Genomic DNA, 25,102 nt, shown 5'->3' on the forward strand with positions numbered 1-25,102 from the left:
TTAAATTGTAGAGTGTTATAACATACTGCTGTCAATCATTTACTAACAGAGATGTCAGCTGTAACAAAACTTCTCAAAATGTAAATCACTTGGAAACAAAAGTTAGGAATACATTTATACACATTTGTGTGTGTGTGTGTGTGTGTGTGTGTGCGTTTTATATCCTCATGAGGATTTAAACAACAATGCTTGGTAGAACAGAGAAATGCATCACACGGTGCTCGTTCTCCACAAAGAAAATAATTTATAGCCGTTTGTCATTTCTTAAAAACTGCAGATTTAAAGTTTGTTCGGTACCTTTTGGCCTGATTTCCTGTTTCATTGCACTAAGTTTGATTAGCATGAAATGTGCTGCGTATTTTGGTACTATAATTTCTTTATTGATGACTAGGTTGATGTATATGTGTTCTATGATCTATGATCTATTATCTACTCTACCAGCACAGTTTGGACTAAATTAGGGGAGACAAAATTATGTTCCCTTTCAGGTTCATCATTTTAATTCGGGTCACTACTGGAATAGGTTGACATCACAACATATCAGTTTTCTTATACCGTCCAGTACTGCCGCTGTCTGCTCTGTCCTGTCTCTTTAAGGTCCCCCCTCTGATTGGTCAGCTCACACATGTCTGACCCAGCACCGTTAACAACAACAGAGCAGCTATGCTAAACCAATGTGCCAAACTATCTACTCGGCATAAATTATGCATATGTGTAACTGGGAAGTCTCGTGATGTCACTGAATTAAGGGCAGGACTACTGAAGAGGCGTGTAAGTGGCAGTGTTTTCCGACGGAGAGAGGAGCTTCTGTGGGTCTTTTACATGCACAAGAATATACACAGTATAACACACTGAACAGGAGATGAAAAAAAACGAGAAAGAAGAAGAGATCTCCTTTAAGGAAAATTAATTAATACGTTTTCTGCTTTACAATATCCTCATTGTGTATTCTGTGGCTGTGAATCCAGTATCAATAGGTGGATGAAGTCTTGTGAAGTTTGGAGATTTTCCCACCATGCGCCATGGCAGAAATAAAATAGTAGCAACAGTATTCAGCCTCAGTGAAGCAGCTGCCCATTAACCCATTGATTTCAGATTTTTAAATCTGACATATGCAAAACAAATACTTATAAGACGACCACATATGCTCATTTGATCCTCTCATATTTGTATTCTGTTGTTACAGTATTGCAGTGAGTAGGTCACAATATGGCTGTCAATATGGTGCGGTAAATGTTGTGATAGACAATGTTGCCCATAATCAAGAGCTGTAAAGGCCTTGTAGGGATTCTGGCTTAATGTATTTTTCGTTCATGTTAATTACACATAAACAAGGAAAGCATATTTCTAATATCAATGTTGGGAGAAAGATTGTTTAACAAGACAACAGGGTTATTTCAGTGTTTTTCAGGATTTTCATTTTGAATCAGTGTCCTCCGTCAATTGTGTTGTAAATGTGCAGACAATAATACAGTACATCAAATATTAATAATGAGGTGATGTAATGATAATGATAAACACAATCCTCATCATCACAATAGCAAGAGTCTATACCCAGTGGCAGCTGTGGTAAGACTGTGCCAGAGTGAAAGGCTATTGTTAGCATACTAGCATGCTCTGTAGGACAATACTAACGTGCTGATGTTTTTTCATGGTTAATGTTTAGCATGTTCACCATCTTAGCATCATATGTATGCAGGCTAACATTTGCTATTTTTTTTGGAACTGCACAAAGACAAGACAGATGTTCTAGTTTTAGGAGCTGAAATCTAATGAGCGATAACTTGCTAACTTAAAATTCTGCTTATCAGTTTAGCAAAAAAAATGGTATATCAATACAGTTGAGGTAATCAAGATTTTTGAGTCAAAACTACAATTGTCAACCACATAGTGGCTTGCTAAGCAAAGTCAGCAGGATTCATCCTCTGGGGACCACAAATGTCGGAACAAAATTAGATAGAAATCTATACAGTAGTTCTTGAGCTATGTGGAGTGATGGACCGGCCATTTCTATCATCCCTGCGTGTTCAGATTTTAATTCACAATAAACTCACAATATAATAATAATGGTATTTATACTGTACACTGAACCTCATGTGGGTACTCTTTCTTTCTTTAGCCAATCTCTTATGTGCTATCAAAGAATGCATCACCTGTTTTGTTATAATCACCAAAACCTTGGATCAAAACCTTTTTTTGGGTGCAGTGATGTTTTCAGCTTCTAAAGTCATCTCACGCACAGTATGGTAATCATTTTCTGACACAAGCTCTGACGCACGTGTCAACTGCAACAAGCGTCAGTGTCTCGGTATCAAAGGTCCATCACTAAGTCAATTTACTGAAACTCCCTTTCGAAAGAATTTGTCTTCTCCCATGAACAGCTTGTCTCAATGTAATAGTGATGAAAGACCAAGAAGGAGCTGCACAGCCAGGTGGAGGTGAAGTGTTGTGAACATAGCTACATCAGTGATTACACACAAAGGTACAGGGACATCTGCATGTCTGTATGCTGCTGCCGCTGCACAGTTCTGTTATTCATCAGTGCGACTTCACTTGCAGTGATTACTGAACAGCAAAGGGCAATCAGAGCTGCACAATTATCGCATTAGACAAATCCAGCAATTCCACAAATGCAAAGCAAATTTTACTGATTACTTTCCAACATTTTACTCCAATTTTGGGATTCCACACATATCGTTTCCAATCACAGTATCACTCAAGGCAAACTTGCTTGCTTCCCATTATGAGAATATATTTCAGATTCATCCGACACTGAGCTTTGGTGCAGATGGTGATAGATGAATCCGGTTGTCCTCGGTAATGGTAGCTACTGATCATTTGCTTGTCCCTCCAGGCTAAACAACTGACTTAAATGAAGTGATTATGTCAATTTCTGGCATGAAGAAATCTGCGTGCCTGTGTGTGTTGTTGGATGAACACCTGCACAGTTGTACACACACACAATCCGGTTGCGCCTGAGCTGTAGCAGATGTTTGAGCCATCGCTCAAACACTGTCCAGATGTCTGCTGCATGCTTGTCTTTATCGGGAGCGAAAACGCAAAGTGGACTGCAAGGCACGCACGAACCGTTTAGAGACTATTATTCTGAGGAAAAGCATATTGAGACCTATCGTACTTTGTGTTGATTCCTCTCCATGCCCTTCTGTCCCTATTTCCTCACTTAAAGTGGTTTACTCAAGCTGCTTATTCTTAAGTATTATCTCTGTGAAGACTTGAAGATAAATATAATTGGATTGTCTTGTTTATTAAATTATGGTGGTTGAAGAAGAAGTGACTTTTTAACATTCAAAGTAAGAACACTGAGACTATGCTGTCCTTTTCAGGTCAAATGAGCATAACACCCCAATTCTGACACCTCTCGTTTTGAGGGATTTTCAAGAACCCTGAGGCTGTTCAACTAACTGCGTTTCAGTGTGTTACACTTCCGTTTTCTGAGGTGAGAGAATATATGCAGCTTTGATTTTAGATATTTAAAGACTATGACCTCCCTGCATGCCTCGCTGGTCTCTGAGGCCTCATTAACCATTACAACATGTGACCAGCAGGCCACTTTAAATCAATGTGAAGAGAAAAAAGGTAAACAATACTCAGTTTAGCTCAAACCTGTAATGTAGCCTGTGACTAATGCATTGCCCTGAGCTAATATAAATAGCACATAAACAAAGCTTAAAATTCCTGCCGTCTGGCTGTCTTAACAGGCTATTGTTGCGGCTCAGTAAATGCAGCACTCTGCTGTCAGTGAGAGTGGTCTTTCTTTATCTTTGAACATCCCATGGGCTTTTACAGTAGGCCAGCCTGTTCTTGTCCTACTTTCCAGCACGCCCGTTCTCCCTGCTTGTTGTCTGTTAAAAATGACGTGCCGGCCTCTCCTCTCACCGACCCCTTCTGAAGTATCAGACAGCAGAGCCACTCGCCGTGGAGACAGGATGGCTTGGTCCACATCCATCCATCTTGTTTGCCTCAGTAAAATCCAATTCCCTCTTCTTGTGCAAGCCTTCCCACCGACACTCATCCATCTTTTCCTTCTCATGAGTCCGGGCCGTGTGGTCAGTTGCTGCAAGCACATCATTTGTTTCAGTTAGGTTTTTTATCCCTACAGCCTACTTTCTCCTGTACTCTATTCTCCCTTTTCAAATGGGCAGGCTGCTGGCCTGTAACTCCCAAAAGGCCCAGTGTCGCGCTGTTCAAGGCTAACAGTATCACGGTGGCAGGAAGGGAACGAGGTTCGACTTTTTGCCGTCAGCAGCTGCTCTAAACCAATAAACAGGATGTAAAATTGAGAATCACTGCCATAGCCAGGTTGTTGGCAGTACGATCGGCCATATTCCAGACACCAAATAATAGCATCATTGGTAATGCTATGGGCCTCAACGGGTTGTAATTGAATGTAACTTATTTAGTTACACATATATATATGTGTCTCCCACTGGGCCTCTCAAAATGTCTCCAGAGTTTCATCCTGCAATAAAGACAGCAGAGGGTTTAATAACAGTAATGGCAGTTTAATGGCTTCTACCTGCCAGTGTAATTGAAATTTGAGGTGTCATATTGCGTCTTTGTTTTCATGGCTCAGTGATGTGATTTTATTCAGCCCTTGTTATACAGCTGAAAATACAACTAAATTGCAGCACATCTCTCTACGGTGATGCTTTTATTGCATAGTCCCATCACAACATGGGAAATAATCATGTTACCAGCAAGACCCAGCGCTGTCACACAGTGGAGGACGTGATGTGGACACTTGTTAACCCGAGGCTCACTCACCATTACCCACATTGCCATTCAGCAACTTGCTAAAAGGCAGAATGGTTACATTATTCCCTGGTAGCTTCACTGACGTTACTGGAAGCACTAACCTGCTATACTGTAGTTAATGAGTCAAGCTCAGAACATACAGACCTGCATTTACTATTAGCATTAGTTGTCAGCCCATCAAAACCATTAATCTGGTGTCGTCATTTGATTGAAACATTCCCTGTAGCCACACTTTGTGCTCTTTGCTAATTAGCAAATGTTAGCTCGCTTAAAGACTAATGATAAACATGGTAGACATCACACCTGTTATACATCGCCCTGTTGGCATTGTCACCGAATATTAGCATTGTCATTGTGAGCATGTGGGCATTCTGACATTAGCGTTTAGCTCAAATTAGCACTGTGTACAACTTCAGAGAGGTGTTACCAGGGCTGTCGAGTCTTATTACAACTGAAGACTCGGAGGTACGTTGGTAAGATTAAACAACATATTTGACAACCCATTAGCCTCCATTAGACAACCGCTAATGTTCCTAGCTAACATTGCCACTCTAAAATATTAACACAAAACTTGGACATATTTATTTCAGCCTTTAGGTAAAACACACTGCATGTAATCAAATGGTAAAGTTAGCTAGTAAATTGTTTGAATGCTAACATAAGCGAATGGGTTTGTCAAATATGTTGTTGTACCTTGAAATATGGCCCCATGTCCCTCCAAATGTTTGCTGTCCATTGTGTTTTCAGTTGGTATACATTAAGAAAGCAGTGAAATAATAACAATTTGTTGATAGAGTTATGAGCTCCAGTATAGAACAACACTGAAAGTCAAAACACTGAAGTGTATTATTTTTGATCATGAGGTGAATTGTCTGTCATTAGGAAAAGAAACAGAATGACTGCAACAGTGTGTAAATCGTCCGTTACATGAAATGTCCCGTTACTTTAAAAGGATGTTTAAAAGTGATCAGAGTTTTTGTTATATCAGGTTATAATGCCTTTTTTAAAATTCGGTTTCAGTACAATTTTCAGGACCAACAAGAAAAGATTCGGTTTTGCTTTTGATTTCTGAATTTCTGGTCACCCTAAACAGAAATCTGATGATAGAAACAGAGATCATTTATTTAAAATTGACATTGAATTATTTGTCTGTGGGTAAAGTTGCTAATTATTGCTGAGTGACTTGTTGGAGGGATTTGTCGGATGTTTAATGTGGCAAACAGACTCCTGCAGCATTTCTGGCTGTAAAGCAGAGACCAGCTGTAGATTCTTGGCATGTCTGTCCTACATGAGACTTCACCTAGAACCTGCTATTTTCACATATGTGAGAGACAGCCAGTCGTCCATTTAGCCAAATGCCCAGGCGAGAATGTGCTGTTTGAAGGCTAAATTAATGAATCGATAATAGACTCGATGCTGTTCTCATTTAACAGTGGTCACAGTGCAGATAGATGCCTAATCAAACACTTCTGGAACAAGGAAGTACACAAAACTACACACAAACATTTTATACTTACATAAGCACACACAAAATCCTTCTGAGTCTAACATACTAGGTCTGACATCAGGTCTGAATGCATTATAAAGACATAGAAAACAAATTTTATATTTACAACATGGAAAGAATGGTGGGCTTTCATTTCCACCCATTTCCACCTCTTGCATGTAGGCAGCAGATATAATTTCTGATCATAATTGCTGACACTTAAAAGCAGTCAGAAGAAATGTTGATAATGATCATTTAGTCCAAGTCACTATTTTCATCTTTCCTTCCCTCCCTCACAGCTCTATCCATCTGTCAATGAAGTCGAAGACTCCAGTCATCTGTCTGTGTGTGTGTGTGTGTGTGTGTGTGTGTGAGTGTGTTTGTGTACAAAATAAGGCTTATTTCACTTCCTCTCACCCTCAGCTACATCTCCCTCTGCTATAGCTGCAGCCCCAGAGAGAGATAGATAGACAGGCAGAGAGAGACAGGTGTCGTCTGTCTTGAGGGCCTGCCCCCCTTATTTCACTTGTGTGTGTGTGTGTGTGTGTGTGTGTGTGTGTGTGTGTGTGTGTGTGTGAGTGTGTGTGCGTGTGTGTGTGTGTTTGTGTGTGTGTGTGAGAATGTGTGTCTGTTCATGTGTGTGTCAGTGTTTTTCTGTATTCGCGTGACTGCGTACATGTGGCATTCTTGCTTAATAAAGGTATCCATAGACAAATCTATACGTACAGTAAGCTCAGAGTGTGTGTGTGCACGCGTGTGTGCATGTGTCTGTGTGTGGGTGTGTGGGTGTGTGTGTGTGTCTGTGCACATATTGTCTGGAGGCAGTGCATCTCTCTCCTGAGCCAGGTCCTGCAGAGCTAGCGTGCGGCGTTCGCTGTCGGTCTGCATTTTCCCAGCAGTCTCCATTTACACCGTCTGCCACTCGATCGTCCGCGGCTGAAACATGTACTCTATGGATTCTCTTCCTTACAACAAGTACAACGGAGGGCCGCAAGATTTATGTAATGTTTTAAACCTAACATTGTGATTTGATGAATCCTGTCTCACAGGGCCATTCGGCTGAATAACTGTTTGGTCCACAAGAAAGTAAACAACTGAGCCGTATGTAGTTTATCTTTTACTAACCTGTTAAAGCCTCTGTCTCTGTAACTCCTGCACAATAACAACAGATGAAGAAGGCACAAATATTGATTACGCTTGTAGTGGTTCTTGGAAAGCTTGAGTTGAAGACCAGGGACTGGTGTTTCAAGACTCATTTATTGTAATTAGGCAGTCTCTGATTGATTTGGGCGGCTAATTGAATGGTGTGTTTTAATTCTGGGAAATAAAAGGAACCAACTTCTCTGTCAACAACCGCTATCCTCAAGAGGTCCCTCCTGAAGCTCCTTCATCCATTAATGACAAAGACAACGTGTTCCCTCTCTTTATGAAACATTACACCGATGCGTCAGTGTAGTCGTAATTGTGTATTACTTTGGGAATACACAAAAAATATTTCTAGTTCCATCCTAAGGGGGAATTAGAGCAAACTTTTTAATGAAGCACTGTTCAGCTGAAAATACAAATGAGGTTGCCAGTTTCCACTTTCCTGACATTTTTGTCTGGCCTTTGGTTGTCAGAGAGCTTTGAAATACAACTGCTGCATAAGAACTGGGTCAACAGAGAATTATACCAAGGGCAAACTTGATATAAGGTTAAAGCAATTATAATTAATTAAAACCTGTTTCCAAGAGGAAACCGCCACTGACCAAACTGAAACATCTGCAGGAAATGGTTGACAAAGTTTGAAAAATTTCTCTGAACAGATATGAAAAGTACAAAATAGGTGTTAATATGCAGAAATTATAGGAAGCCTATGAGCAAAATCAAAGACGTAGCTCAATGCAGCGTTCAGTCACTTACAGTATTACAAAACAGAAGGAAATAATGTAATTGTGAGGATGTGTTAAAAGCAGGGCTGTCAATCAATTAAAATACTTTATTGTGATCAATCACATGATTGTCTGTAGTTAACTCCAGATTCATCAGGAATTAATGGCACATTTTTCCTCCTTCAACCAATATTTTCATGTTTTTGATACTTTAATCAATATGGGAGCGGATAGATATGCTTGCTTTATGCAAATGTTTGCTCATTCTCATTGAAACAATACAAAACAATGACAAATACTGTCCAGAATATTCTTTAGCTATTCTTCAGAATGACCTCATGTTCAAAAAATATGCTGAAATCACACCATGGCAAACTCAAGCCCAGCAAGCAACAACAGATGGGCACAGTGACCTGAATGTAACATTCCTCGGTAATACTAACACAATGTAGTGTCCAGCTCTACACTTGTAAAGGTTCACTAAACAATGTTAATCGGCCGCATTTTGTAGTCACCCATTTAGCTATCACTAGGCCCATTCACACCACCGTTTGCTTGCGGGGATCCTGCGCCAATTCTCTTGATTCTTCTTTTCTTGATATATTATTGGTCAAGGAGGTTTGTTTCTGCTTGCCATCCACAACGTTAAAGCTGCATTTCCTGATTTCCCAAAATACGGAGCTTTTCAAAGGTCATAACGTGCGTGCATTCAATGCGCATTAAAAAAAAGTATGGCGTAAAGAGGAATTTGCCATATTGTTGCATCAACTTTGACAGCATGGTAAAAACATAATGTATAAGGGTTAGAATTGTATTAATTCATCTGCTTCTTTCTTCCTTTAATTATTTACTAATATTGTTTGAGTTATGAGATCAGGGGAGATCACTGTCCGTTTGGGATACAATGTGTGATGGTGCCATTGAGAGCTATATTCGGAGGCTGGAGACAGAGTAATGAATCCTGGTGGTGTTTAAGTCAAATATTTTACTGTATTTTTATGAGTCTTGGGTTGGGGTGATTCAAGGTCTGGTGAAAAGATAAAGAAAAAGACCCATTGATCTTTGTCTAGCCCTGACACTGCATCCCCGAGGACTTAATGGTTTATTTAGAACTTCTGAAACCAAAGTGCAAACTCATTAAAGTTCTAAAGATGGGCAAGAACAGAAACTTGGCATCTACTGTACGAGTTTTCAACTTATTCTTGTGTGTGACTTTTTAGCCCCGAGGACGGGCTGAGCTGGCAGTTGTTTTTTTTTTTTTCCAGCACTTTCTCTCTCTGTACTTCATCCTCTCGCTCAGAGCAAGAGGTTCAAAGAAGGAATATGAAAACAGACGGTATAGGCCTCAAACGCTTTGTGATCTTCTGCAGAGAAGAGTCTCTATACTTTCAACATGTGAAGTCTGGACAATGTCAGGAGTGGAATTTTCACATGTAGCAAACAACAGAAGCCACTGGTTTCATTGAGGGGAGGTACCCGGGTAGAGAGACTGAAATCATGAAAAGCAATTTTCACGTCATCAACACTTCCACTCTCTCACTGTGAATTTTCCGGACGATGACCTGTTCTATTCCCACACTGGCTCAGTGGGACACACATGGACATTTTTTAAGAGAGAAAAATGAAATGTTAGTTTTACAAGAAAGTTATACTTAAAGGTCCAGTGTGGAGGAGTAAGAGGCGTCTAGCACTGAGGTAGCAGAGTGCAAACAAGTGTCTCACACTCCCTTACATTGCCTCTAAAAATGAAACATGAAAGGCCCCTCCTTTCTGGGCTACTGTAGAAACATGGCGTTTCTTCATGACGAATCCCGTGGACAAGGACCAGTTCCCTCTGTAAGAATAAAAAGTTTATTCTAAGGTAACGGAAATACAATTATTCTTAGGTTCAGGTAATGTCGTATGGATTAACACCTTATTATAAATATTATATTTAATTTCTGCAGATAGATCATCCTACACACTGGACCTTTAAATAGTTACAGTCTGTTTAAAGTTATCTATCTATCTATCTATCTATCTATCTATCTATCTATCTTTCTATCTATCTATCTATCTATCTACTTATAACTGAATTCAAAAATGTGTTTCAGTAGAACATATGAAATATGACAATGCATTTGTATAGTTAAAGGAGAACTTCAGCCGTTTTTAACCCATATCCCTGTTGATCAAGGTTACCGAGTGCTTCATTAGGAAAAATAACGAGGACATTTGGCACACTATTTACCGAGTATCAGAACGGCAGCTAAAGCGAACCTATGGGGGCAGACATAACCGAAAGTGAATCCCCCATAGGTTCGCTTTAGCTTTGCTTTAGCAAAAACTTTACGTTATTTTTCCTACTGACAGCACTCGGTATCTCGATCAACATGGATATGAGTTAAAAACGGCCGAAGTTCTCCTTTAATAATTAAAGAGTCATCCTTACCACAAAATGTGCTTTCCCTGGTTCTGAGGGAGCAGAGTGCACAGGTTGGGGATTCATTGGAATGAGAGACAGCACAAAGAGAGTTGTAGGTTGTCTGGTGGTAACTGGGTCTTAGGCTTTGCACTGAGAATGTACCTTTTTTTATTTATTTTTTTTGGTGCAGCGTCAGTTTGATGATTTTGTCAACAAGAGAAAACGAAATACTCCAGCAAATGTGCAGCTGCAACATAATGTTGTATAAAACATTAATAAGGCATTTCAATCAATCACTCTCCAGTGGCTGGGATGAAATTCCTCAGGATCATCAATCAAAATAATGTTTTGTGTGTTTAAAATGCTGAAGAGGCAGCCTGCATTGATTTATAAGTTAATATAAGTTCTTATTCTTTATGCTCTATACTGTTCTCACAGAATCTATGTGCACAGCTGAAGGCAGCAGGACCATCTCACCCAGCCCCTTTTTGCACCTTAAATAGCAGGTGCGCACGGAGACACAAAACCGAACGCACTTGTTGTTGCACTTGCATCGTTAACATAGGGCACAAAGAGTGAAAGACAGCGTGTTTAACATTTTGAATACGGCTCATCAATGAGATTCACCCTCTTGATGAATTACAGACTGCATTCTTCAGAAGACAATTCAATGGAAGAACTAGAAAGGACAAAAAAAGACAATAACACTGAACAGTGCGGCAACCGTTCACTGAAAGATGCAAAAAGCTTTTCAGGCCATCAGCAGCGAATTCTGATAACATCTTGTAACATTCAGTTAATTACTAAGTGATTGCTCTTCGTGAAATAACAAAAGTTACAGGGCACGTCTTTTTTTAGAACTGCGTCAGCTTGAAGCAAACTGATTACTCAACGTGTCTTTGTCTCAAGATCAAATGGAGTCAAAATAATTATTTAAAAAAACCCTCCCAATGAACACAATGTAGGCACATGTTTTGTTGTCATATACGCTCAGACCTCTCTCTCTCTCTCTCTCTCTCACACAAATTCCATTATTCAGTGGCCACATTTTAACAAGTCGCCATATCCGCAGCCAGATACTGAGTCATTAGCATAATTATAACATGCAGAGATTTTTGGAATGAGCGTGTGATTCTTTCCAAAAGCGTTGTCACACTGCCTCATTTGTGGGATTCATCTTCAGTCACACTCAAGTTGCCTCCCATCTGCTCCCTGAATACTACAAAATGTATAAGTAGGAGAAGTTCTCGTCCTCATCTCCATGAAATGGCCCAACAGATTTCTAAAGGGCTCTCGTGCCTGTTGGCCTCCACACCAACCTTTTCCTCTTCAGCTCAATATAGTTCCCACAGCATTTATGTGAGCGATGTGCACAATTTGCATATTGCAATCGAGGACTTTGAATCATCGGTGTCTGCTTGATAGTGCACCTAAACATACTAACCTTCAGGTCCTGCTGTAATTGGAATTCACAGTTGAGAAGTAACAACAAGGAACTGTTTGATTTAGAGCCGATTACTTCCACGACTTTGGCTCTCGTTCCTCCATTTTGGAGAAGAAAAAAACATATTTGTGATGTTACAAATTATGCTTGTAATACCACCTAATTATTGTATTCTTACATGGGCCAAAACTCTTTGAAAGTGTTGTTATTTTATAACACATTTAAGTGCAAGGAGAAGTAGTCATCATCGCCATAACTACTTGAGTAAGCAGTGGATGATTCGTTCATTTTCAGGGGGGGCGACCGAATTGGAGCTTCGTTTTGGGGCACCGACACAACTGAATGACCATACCAGACCTGTAGGAGTATTAGAGGAATACTATAGGCAGCACTAAACACAAAGTACACCTAAGGCCGATGGTAATGTCAGTAGTTTTGCTGCTATGAAGTTATCAAGCAAGGTTATTTGCTCATTCTGTTTTAAAGCTACATGAAAAGTTCACCAGATCAGCGTTTCACAGCAATCGATCCAATGGTTATCAAGAGAATCTTTATCTAAGTTCATTCATTGAAATGCATCACGTAGAAATGTTTGCTAAATAAATGTTGTTTTTTATTCATTATGAACTACACTTTTCCTTCTGTGCGACATCTGCTGTGCTAAAAAGTAATCCTCCATCATCAGTTCACTCAATGTAGCTGCAAAATCCAAAACATCTAATCTAATGTAATTGTTTCTCAATTGAGGCCAATTTCCATCAGCCAGAGAGATTTTCCACAGCCTGCGAACAGACATTTATAATGCATTCCCTAAATGAAGAGCCCAATCAGCAGATCCCTCTGGCCTGATGCCTCAATCTGTTTCTCAATCTCATTTCTAATTTACCTTACTCTGCCCCCAACAAACTCTGCATCGAAGAGTGCAGTATGACATTAGTCCCTCGAATCCGCAGTGTGCGATGAAGTGGGAGAAGAGTGGTTTGGCATTAATCCCATTCCCGATTCAATCCCCAAAACTCTATAACGTGCCCTTCATTTGTCTTGGATTCGACTTCATCTTTATGAATGAGCCCTAAAAATGTGAGAATTTCTGTTCTCTCAGGAAGTGTGAGGAGTCCTCGTGGCTTCCTGGTGTAGCTTTGACTGTGCAAGTGAGGGACAATCAGATTCACTCCTCTACATTTGCAGTCATTTTACCTATATTATTTTTATTCTGTGTGTACAATTAATTTATTTATTCCGACGACCTTTAACACAGCTAGAGGTTTGTGTGCGTGCGTGCATGTGTGTGTCTGTGCATTTTCATTTTGTGACATTTTTATGCTAAAGGTCACAGCACTTTGGAGTTTGGTGTTTGTTGACTCTGTCCAAGAATATCAGAGCTAACCACAGTGTTTTGACAAATTTTGGTTATGGATGTTCAGGTTCTGAACGGTCTGGCCAGGAAACATGACATTTTGTATTCCCTCCACCTCAAACGCCGCCTTCAGGGCATCCTACAGCCTCAACCAAAGGGACAGTTTAACATTTTTGGTCCGTGGCTGTTTCTCAGTGGGATTTTGGGTTCATTCAGCATTCATATTTGTCAATTCCTTGACTTGACTCTTTTCATTTTGACCTTTGCCCAAATAGTTGCATTTTTAAACATGCCCATCAGTCATTTTACAACCTGGTAAGCCAGTCAGATTTCAGAAGATGTGACTTTCAAACTGGTCAAAGGTCACCAAGGTTGAACTCCACACTAAGGAAAAGTTCCTTGAAAATAAGTTCCTTGGACTTTGATTGGAAACAGGGTGTCATGTGTCACCACATTTAAAAACAGGAACAGGAAGTGCTGCATTGAAAGCTTGTGTTGTGTATGTGCCATCCCCTCTCTTGGGTGTCCTTGTGTGTTTTGCCACCATCAAAGACTCCCACCGCGTGAGTGGACAAAATATCACAGAGAATATTCACAGTTTTCATGCTGTGAATTGTGAATGTTGTGAAGTTGAATATGCATAAGGGAATTAATCAGTGGTTTCAAATACTGAAACTCAGCAACATTTGACTATTAACATGAAGGTTATACCTTTCTACACACTGTACGTCTCGGTGCTTGTGGGACTGATGAACAAAGCCGCTTCTTGCAGATTTCTCGAGAAAAAGAGGAATCCATAATGCAGTTTGATGTATGACCTCAGGAGAAGCATTCTCCCACAGATTTTAGACGGCTGTTGTCAAAGTATGGGCTTGTGTAGTTGCTTGAACAACCTCTCTGACAGTGGAAATGTTAAAAAAACAAAACAGAGACAATGTTTCTAGTGTGATTGACGGGGTTGTAACACACACTGAATAAAGGCGCAAGGAAATAAGTGTGATTAACTCCAACACTCACATAGACATGAATACTGTGGATGTGCAAAGGCACACACAATCCTGTGTCCAGAACTCTGTAGCGTTATCAGACAAGACACATGGCAAGTGCACGTCTGTTTGCAGAGGCTTGAGGTGAAAAGAGCCCCGATGCAACATTGTCGTAGCTTCTGTAACGCTGCAGGTGTTATAAAAGCGACTGGAATATAGATGAGTGGGAGACTGCCGTGATTGAAATGTGCTAAAGCGAGTCGGCGCCTTTGTACTACCCTCTAAGGTGTGGGAGAGGAGGAAGAGAGAGAGAAAGTAGGGCAGAGAGGAGTGAAGTAGACAACAAGGTGGAGCCGCTTGCTGAGACTTTTCCTGGCCTCAGCCTGAACACAAGTTGCCCCCAAGCACTGGTTCTCAATCAGATTATTTTAACCCGATTCGTGGTGTTGCACAGCAAAGCCTTATCCTCCGCTCTGTGTGTGTCCGTTTGTGTGTGTGTGTGTGTGTGTGTGTGTGTGTGTGTGTCTGAAGCAAAATGTGCTCAGATGTCCCTGTCGGTTAACAAGTAAAGCATGACAGGATTGTATGGGTTCGTACCACACATAAACACTGACACAGTTTTGCTCGTATCTCTTTCAGGAAACCTCCTCCTACTCAGACCGAGGCCTCTGACAAATGAGCTGCCAATGTAAGTCCTTTGCCTGACCTCAGCACTCAACCTGTAATGTTGCTTTTAATTTAATTGAACTGACTCGAAGTTGTAATTGAGTACACAAACACTCATACACGCACAGAGCCATAGCCTTGGACCCCCGACCTTAAAAACTGCCTTCTCCTCTCTAACCATCGGGGACGGGATTCACCACTGGCTTCATTTATTAGGGGCTAATTGCTATTCCCTGCAAACACACTGATGGGACATCAAAGGATGACTCACTACAGAACAAGCGAGTGAAATTCAAATTTCAAACACAACCCTTCCTTCACTATTATGCTACAGAGTCGCCATTTCTGGCTGTGTTTGTCATCCCGAGCACAAGGAAGGCTTAAGGCACTATCAATAATGGATGAGGATGCAAGACTTTCCAGTGAGTTTTGCAGAAGCGTCAGCGCTCGCATTTAAAACCCAGTAGTTCTGGCTCTCTCTCTACACCTGGAAGCTGATGTAGTAGCTTTCAAGCAGTTCCTGAGGCAGTGTAGTCGGTCAGTGCTGCTCACAGCAGAGATAAGAAGCTGCAGCTCTCAGAGAATCACTGATAAGAACGTTAGATGTTAGTAAATGCATTCAGTGAGAAGTAGATAGATTTCTAGAAAACTCTAGCCCACATAATAAATACACTGTACTAAAATGTCCCATTTGTTATCAATCACATTTCAGTGCAATAAGCTATAAACTCAGCCAACACATGAAAAAAAAATATGGACAGTAGTGAATGGCGAGAGACAAATAATTTTTGATCATGTTGTGCCATGAATTACATACATGATGCTTCTCAATTTAAAAGATACATTTTCAACTTGAGAAAGTCAGTTTGTCACAAAACTGTTACAAGTACAAGATGTTGGAATTTTTACCTTTTTTTTATACGTTTTTCTGTTCCAAGGTGACGGCCATGTTGATGTTGGTGATGTGTAGCGAGTGAGACAACGTAGATGTACATCTTCACAACAAACTGCAATGTTCAATGCAAAAGTTAATTTGAGTTAGAAGTTCAGTATTTCTCTCCAAAATGTAGTGAAGTGAAATACTCACTTAAAGTAGAAGTGAAAATTGTGCTCAGGTATAGCACTTGAGTACATTTACATCACTGGCAGGTTTTTCACTTATTTCAAGAAAATAAAATACATAGGACGTCATTACAGACAGACATCCTGTTCTGGTGTAATTGGACATTCTAATAGTGTAATTTAAATCAGTAATAGGTGAAAGCTGGCTGTATTATCATGCATATTGAAGACTGTGTCTGGAGGGTTGTGTAATGTTTGATCTGGAACAAGCAAATGGCCTCTATGTTCGGGTCTTAAAATTAGAAGTATCAGCACATGCACATGTGGATGTAGCTTGGGAGGGCATATATAATGTTTCTTCTCCATCCCACCGCTGATTCATTTTAAGTATTATACCCACAACCATGACCACTTCTCCCATACAGCCACATGTTCAATGTCAAGCCGCCGTCCTTCGTTCCTCCACACACAACAGTCTTTGTAGATTTCTCTCAAATATTTACATCCACTCTTCCTATATCGCATGCACACACATGCACTGTGAGACAGGCATTTGCATACAAACATAGATCCTCAGTTCACACACACGGGCACATGTGCACCTCGGCAGACCCACACATGTGCACACAGTTCCGCAGGAACAGTGGTCCTGCCAGATGTGTTGCTGCGGTTAGGAGATAACAGGAAGCTCCAATCGCAGGACTCCTCTCAATCCTTCCCATAAGGCCCCTGATGGGAGTCTCCCTGGGGTGAAGGATGAGAGTGTGAAGCTGACATCACACACACAATAGGCCATGCTCGAGGTGTTGGAATTGGATCTGGAGGTTGCATTTGACACCGCCTTTTGTACAGTAAGGTGCGCTGTGGATAGATAACAAATTAACCACACAACCTGCTTTGTGTCGGATTAATTTGTGCTTTTTCCTTTTTTTAGGTCAAAGTAAGACAGGCAGCATTTGCCGGAGGGATAATCAGATCAATGATTGCTTCGCAGAGCAAAGACAGAAAGGATACGACCACAATATTGAAACGCTGCGATCAAAGCCGAGCTTGCTCTGTGAATGAGAATGCAGGGAGGAGAGCGGGGCTGCAAAGGACAGCTGTGATTGATGCATTACTCTCTCCTAGCTGTCTGCACACAAAGGCAAGGAGACTGTGGCAATTTCCCTGAATCAGAGTGAAGAACTTCTTTTGTCTCGTCACTCTTTCTCTCCTTTCTTGTCTTATGCTATGCACTGCATACATTGTAAGGTACTCATCCTGTGCTATAATAAAGCCTCTTAAGTGAGCAGACGAGCTGACTTGGAAACATGTTTTCAGTCAGACCAGGACAGCAGTAAAGTCCCTCCTTTGTCCTACACATTGAACATAAACTCGGTTTCACAGATCTAAGACGTGATGCGAACCAGCGTAGTTTTTTCTACCTTTTGTCATCCATGACGCCTGAAAAACAAAGAAGAATCACAGGTTATCCCCAAGAGATCAAATGTGCCGTTACCTCTGAAATCTGTGTATTTTTAGATGAGTCACAGCAGAGAAAACATTTGTTAAATGGACATGTTCTAATACACTGAGGCGAACTCACTTGCGAGCGCGCAGCCCACTCGCACGGCGAACAGAACATGTAAGAAATTAATTAATGTCACTCTGTGTTACTATGTCAAGGTCAACATCCTCTCTGACTCAGAAATCCTATCAGCAGAGATCCACATTACCTGCTTCAGTGCAGTTTAACATGGTAATGAGTCTCAGTGGTGATCTTCAAACCACAGTGGGAAGGAAGCCTCATGGGGGCTGGTTGATTAAGCAGTCTTACTGTTTAATGTTGTAAAACAGCCTCTAATTTATAAATCACACCTTGGAACATCACAACAGGACAAAAGAGCTTGTCATTTCCTTTCTTACAGCTGTGTGAGTTAATGTTGAATTTTTGGTTAAAAATCCAAATCCCAGTTTGGTAAAATCTCAGCTGTGGGGCATTAAACCGTCCCAAATAGAAGGAAGGAACATGTTTTTACATCATGGCAGAACGTACTGTGCTTCTTTTTTTTCGTTGGAAATTGATGCAGAATATGTTGATTTTGCTTAAATGGCAGCATGCACTCAAGCTGGCATGGACTCCACACGTTTGTGCGTAACCTGATGACTCATGTTATCCCAGCATGATTCGACAGTGTCTCAGAAAGCTTCCTGCGATGTCACAGAATGCTTGGCTTTCTCGCTCCTCAAGTGCCCCCTTGAATGGGGTGGAGGTTAGGTGACGGTGGAGGAAAGTCCATGAGAGTCAGGACCACTTGGTCTTCTTTGGTCTTTAAGTAGTTCTTGCAAAGCTTTGAGATGTGATTGGGGGCGGGTGTTTTCCCAATCTTGGGGAGTCCATACCAGTGAATATCAGGCAGGGGGCAAGATTTTGGTAGCTGAAGCATTCTGTGTTTCATTTGAAGACTGTTTGCAGTCTGAGCAGGGTGGGAATTTCACGGCGGCCATGCCCCAGGACGCTCCATGCCCCTGGTCAGCGTAGTGAGCTTGCCTTGACTTACAGCCACCCGAGGGCACAGTAGTCACTCACAGTAACTTCAGTGAGTTTGCGGTTCGCGCAGGTGGAGTCTCATTATCACGATGATTTCACGTGAAAGCCTCTCGAACAGCAGCAGCACCCCAAACAAGAACAAAACTTACATCCCAGCAAGCAAGCTCAGCCGCTTTTGATATGATACGTAACTGACTTATGTGGATTTAGTTTCGGTAAGATTTGAACTTTCCTGATCAATAACTCATAAGCGAAAGATTGTTAAAACACAAACGACGACTCGTTCCTGCCGTAGTAAGGTAGACAACGAGCTACAACCGTATTTTCATCAAAACGAGCTCCTCCGGGCTGGACATTAACATCGGTCTCTATGGTCAGCAGTCTGTGAGATAAGGGCGCAGGGATGGTCTACAAAGTACAACACTGAAAAGAGATACTACAAAAAATATTCAATAACTTCACTATTATTCCCTGTAGTGTCACCAAAATCACTCCACACATCAATGGTCTCCTGCTGGTGATTCTTCAATTTTTTGTTTGGAAGAAATGTGCTTTGGCATAATTTCGGGGAATTTCTATTGGGAGAAATATTCAATACTTTCACTAATATTCAGTGTAGTGTCACCACATTTTTTAATTTTTTTAAAAACCTGTTTTCTAATGTAACATTAACTTGATATTGGTATCAGAAATGTTTTAATACATAATCCATGTCTTATTATATATTAGGATGTTATGGTATCAATCAGAAAGGTATATCATCAAAGTTTACTCACTGGCCTTTATGCCCTGTCATGTGGCCTTGGTGCCCCTAAAAAAAAAAGAAAAGTGAAGGCCAAATGGCCTTGCCCCTAAAATTACGAAATTACCAACCTAAGTCTGAAGCAGTGTGGGCCGTTCATGTTTGAGCTGGCTTTGGTTGCATGCAGGTAGATAATGTATTGCTTGCTTGCGTGTTGCTGTAAACAACAACTGCTGAATGAAAAGCAAAATATTAGCCCAAATATTCCTTATCCGCAGCCCTTGAAACATTAGACACAAAGAATTCTCACGGATTGAGTTACAAATAATTGTAAAGCTCATTTAATATCAAATGAAGACCAAAACATGGAAACTGATGGGAAGGGATTTCTAAAGGTTTGAATTTTGTTACAAGAAGCTGACTAAATCAAAATGTTCTATGGTGTCGGGTAAGGTTTTATCAATAATGCTGCAGGACCATAGATTACGGATGAGTGCATATTAACTCAGGGTGATTTCTAGCCATGCTAGCAGCGTAGATCACAAGATGGCTCAGTCAACCCTCCAGACTGAAATATCTCAACAGCTGTTGGATGTATTGCAGTTACATTTTGTACAGACATTCGTCTCCTGTCCAGTTCTGTGGTGTGTTATCAAATAACTGCAAAGCTGATTTCTTTCAATCTCAGCTGTCCTTCTTCTAAATGAGGTGTAAGACATCCATGTGACTTTGGACAACAGCTATATAGTCCGAGGGCTGTATTTTCTAAATGTAGCCTATATATATATATACATATATATATGTATATATATATATATATATATATATATATATATATATATATATATATATATATATATATATATTTATGTATATATATATATATATATATATATATATATATATATATATATATATATATATATATATATATATCTATATACATACATACATACATACATATATATATATATATATATATATATATATATATATATATATGTATATATGTATATATATATATATATATGCCTGTCCTGCTGGCTTTATGACTGTTGTCATGGCAATGGCTCATCCCCGTTCAGTTGATAGGTTGACAGGCGGCCATTAGGGTATTATTGTGACGTGGGGATTGTGAGGCATGAATGCAGAGTTGACCCACTTGGTGTCTAGAGGGGACCCCTGTCCTCTCCTACCCATCACATCTCCACAGGAAGTGACTCTTCACCTTTTCCTTTTCACAGCAGGAAGTCTCATTGTGCCGCTGCTTCCACTGTGGAGGTCACGGCTGTGTGGATGTATTAGACTGAAGCATGGCTATTGTGTGTCAGGCCAAGGGCATTTAGAAGTGAGGTTTAGGGCTTATCCTGGTGGGATTTATAGTCGTGCTGTGGCTGTTCAAAACAGGCTGTGGGAGTCTGCTCGTAGCTCACATGCAAATGCAGCGACTCACAGAAACAGCACAGGACGTCACTGAGCCGAAGCTTTGGAATAGGATTTGAAAGCTTTCATTAACGCTTTCAGGTCTTGTAAAATTTGATTCATGATAAAAACATCAAACCTCGTCTTATCCCTTCATTTGACGATGTCTTGCATACTGGAGGTCATTCTCAGTTCTATTTGGGCGAAAAGATGAAAGACTGGCTGATTACCGACCTGAACTTCAAACATTAATCATTGGTGTATATGTTTGCCGTAACATATAATTAGAGATAGACTGCTCTGATCTGATCTGATGGTTTGATATCAAAGAGCAGCTGAGGTTTCTAGTTAACGTTTTAGCCTTTGAAATGGATCTTTATCCTGCGTGTGGGTGGGTGTGTGTGTGTGTGTGTGTGTGTGTGTGTGACAGCGTGATTTTGAATGGCATCTTTGCATTCAAGTGTCTTAATATATGTGCATTCATAAAAAAAAAAAAAAAACGATGCTAGTGTCTGAGTGTGTGCATGCACATGTGCACGTCTCCATGTCTGCTTGCATTAGTCCTTCTGATTTGCCCTGAATCTAGAGATCGAGGCCGCAGCTGTAGCCCACAACCCTCTCCTCCCACTGTGCTTTCCTGCACACTCGACCCAGCGAGAGACACCCATCCCATGTGCTATTCCCAAATATAAAAATACACTCTCAAACTAGAATGGCACTCAGTAGAGCGCACACCTCTGCCAAGTCCCAACAGTCCCCTTTAATCAAGCCTAATCCAATATCAAAGTCAATAGCCCTTGATAACTCTAAATTTAAACCGCCCATAACTGCTAACCATTATTTAAGCTTACCGGATGTAGGACCTCCAGCAAAGTGTACTAACTCATAGATGTCAGGCACCTTAATACGCCTGAAGATCCATGCATTAATCCCTGAGAAATTAACAAAAATGTGGATAAACAGCCTTTCTCGCAGTGTTAAAGAAAGTGAGAAAAAACTCTGACCAAATCTGTCCGTTTATGCGAAGTCACACCAAAAGTTATTAGAGTCTATTCTGGACCAGGACCCATCCTCTATCCAAGTTTCGTTGAAATCTGTTAAGTAGTTTTTGTGTAATCCTGCTGACAATCCAACCAACCAACAAACAAATAGACAAGAGTGAAAGCAGTGCTCCCTTGGCAGAGGTGATAAAGTAACTACTCTTGCTTCCTGTATATTTAAAGGTGAAGTACATAAGAGGTGGCCACCTTAAATTTATAATCCTACCATCCTTCCTGCTCAACGTGTCTATGAAGATATTCCCTTCTCAAAAATGTTCAGTGTAAAAGAGATAACCCAGAGTCCTCATGTTTATGCAATTAGCTAAATGAAATTAGTATGTTATAAAGTTACAGCCTTTTTAGTACAAAACTCAATTTGTTAGAATCCCGCCTGCTGATAAGCAAGAACATACTGTGAATTTCATGCTCAGTAACTGGGTTTATATCCACTTGATTTGACTATCTGAGACTCTTGAAGTCTCAAATTAGCTTCTGCTGACCTTTGAAATGTATTTGTGCCGGATCGTGTCCCGTATTTCTGACACTGGAGTCAAACGTTTTATGTAGAGATTATTAAAATGTACGATAACGCATTCTCAGGGCATATAGGCATGTGAGTTTTGAAAAACTGCAACTCAGTCAGCAAGAAACAGTCATGACTAGTTTACAAAGAGGACTGTTCAGTTGCATTATACTGACTAGCCCATCTTAATGTATTGTCTCGCTTGTGAGTCTGCTCAGTGGTGCACAGTTGTCTTCACACCTACAGGTCCAATGTCCCTGTGGATCCACAAAGTCACGTTGACAAGGTCAAAGTGTGGGAGTATTTGATTTATGTTGGAACATGGCCATAATAATTGACACATTTTCACATAAACATGCAAAAAGGTTTTGGGATTTTATTCCAAATCAACACTTCAGTTCCAAGGTGACACAACGATTGGGTTGCATGATCCCTCAGCACTCACAACAACATAAAACTTGTTGAATTGTTTCTGAAATACTGAATATAGCAACATTTTCTCACTCCCAACTCGTCAAATTGGTCAGTGGCCGAAAACGTACAATATATAACTTCTGCCACTCGGGGGTTTCGAGCAAAACAAAAAAAAGACATTTGTTGAGTGTTGTGCCTGGAGCACCCGGCAGAACCAAGTCACATCAGATTGTGCCGTTTACCAATGTTTACCAACTTTTAGGTTTAGAGAAAAGTGGATTTATCTTCACTCCTGTTTATCAACCAGACCCTAGCAGTGATCCACAGGAAATCGCTTCTACCAAACTCAAGAAAAGTCATAACAAATATGAGTAATTCTTAGACATTTTAATACCGTTACATTTTTACACTGTGGGTACCACTGTTGCGTCAATTTTTTGTGAGGGATTCCTCACATATCTTGACTTTGGGACTGTGTAACATTGTCAAATGTTCAACTCAGACTTTTTTGCCCTTTTATAAATGCCCTTTGCCCTTTTTAAATTTACATTTGAGGGCTAACTACAGCATCAAACTTTGAAGCTTATGTCTAACTGACCTAGATGCTGTGGGGCATGCTGGATATTAGCATAGACATGTTATTTATGTGTACATTTTGTGGAAAAAATACAATGGGTGGGATATGAAACTGAGATAGTTTATCAGCATGACAGTAGTGCATTACAGATCTTTTCATTGACCTCTTGTCTCCCCTCCAGGCAAGTTAGAGGTCAGAAACAGGGTCAGCACAGCAACTATAAAACAGTGCATATTCAGTTTCAGCCAAGCTTGTAAATACACAGCAATAAAGTTACCACTGTTAACAGGGGGGTTTATGGTAATCAGGGCTACAAATTCATGAATAATCAGCGCTAGGAAGAGCTGCTTTTTTAAATGTAAAACACTCAAAACACTCTCCAGATGGCACGTTCAGCTCTTAAATTTATTCACTCCTTATTTTATATATATACACGAGGCTTTCCTCATCCTGCTAACAACATTACTCCACAGCTTTTTAACGCACCAAACATATAGAAGTAGTTTTGAGGACATGGAAAGTTCCATAAGCCGTCAGAGGCAGTGAAGTGGTACTGCTGTCGTTCACTGACTTCCTTTCTGGCTCACAGTCTTCAGAGATGGGCTAAAATGAGTGGGTCATCTATCACAACAGAGGGGAGAGTGGTAAATTTATAGCTGTGAAAATAGGCCAGAGCACAGCACTGATGGAACAGATAGGTTGTAATTAGGACAAGGTTAGCCTGCCTCACACAAACACACGTGAACGCACACACATTACACACTATAAATTATTAATTACGTGACACACATACATACGAGTGTTTGCGCCTTCCCTCACTAACACTCGGCACTCGGAGGCGTTCAATGACTGACAAATTATTCAATTGAGTCTCACTCGAATGAGGCCTCGTAACTTAAAAACAAAGCTAAGAAAATTCTAATTTTCCGAGCGGTCGCAGGCAATTATTATCTTGCACATGCATATGCCTCACATATTCACACTCATTTACACCCTCACACCTTTCCCGGGATAAACACATGCATCAGACACTCTCCAAACTGACACACATCTCCTCCTCCAGCATCCGATCTCTCCAGCTGAAAACTGTATTTATGCATAAGACAGAACTCAGAGCTCTCCTGACACCACCCTCTCTTGTTCATCCTCCTCCGTGCTGTTCCTCCCGACTTGCTGATTTTTTTCCTCTTTTTTTTTTTTTTTTTTCTTCCTCTGCTTGTCTTTATATTTTGTCTCCCCGGTGCTCAGTTTACAGCACATTTACTCATTTTTCACACCTCCTTCATTCCCGTTAGATTGCTTTCATTTTCGCTGCCGTCAAAACCCACACCTTTCTCCCCACAGCTTTTTCCCTAACTTCCTTCTGTCCCTTCCTCCTCTCTGTAAGTACTTGCCTCCCTTGTTACGTGTAACACACACCGCCTTTGGACACATCACACTCACACACACACACAGAGCTGTCCCCTGTCTTCCAGGGCAGTGCTGTAAGCCTTCGGAGCAGATGGGCTTGCTGACTGAATGGCTGAGCTGTTCTCTGACAAACCGCCTCTCTGTACAGTGTTGCTCAGATGAGGGGATGATGTCCTTTGCTCAGTCTCTCATCTTAATCTGGACGCCCACTGACCAATCTAGAAACTGGCAACCGGTCCAAAAACCTGGCAACTCTAGACAGACAACTAAGAGATGTTTTGATACAGAATCAGTTTGGATATTTCCAAGATGGCAAGGCTTCGATTTGTGAATGAAAATATTTCACTTTGTCTTGGAGTGAGGAGTCCATTTGTGTGGCGCTATTTTATGCC

General features: G+C 40.7%; 1 protein-coding gene across 7 annotated transcripts in view; it reads left to right on the forward strand.

Moving 5' to 3' along the window:
- dlgap4b (discs, large (Drosophila) homolog-associated protein 4b) overlaps nt 1-25,102 on the forward strand; it is a 110,695-nt gene that overhangs the window by 56,060 nt on the left and 29,533 nt on the right. For 6 of the 7 annotated variants that reach the window (XM_030420201.1, XM_030420196.1, XM_030420195.1 and 3 more), the window contains one exon: nt 14,964-15,012. The exons of the other annotated variant lie outside the window; for it this stretch is intronic. The gene's annotated coding sequence lies outside the window, so the exon portion shown is untranslated. The remainder of the gene's footprint in view (nt 1-14,963; nt 15,013-25,102) is intronic. 7 annotated transcript variants of the gene reach the window in all.

This window comes from Sparus aurata, chromosome 6, assembly GCF_900880675.1.
Source record: "Sparus aurata chromosome 6, fSpaAur1.1, whole genome shotgun sequence".
Taxonomy (NCBI): domain Eukaryota; kingdom Metazoa; phylum Chordata; class Actinopteri; order Spariformes; family Sparidae; genus Sparus; species Sparus aurata.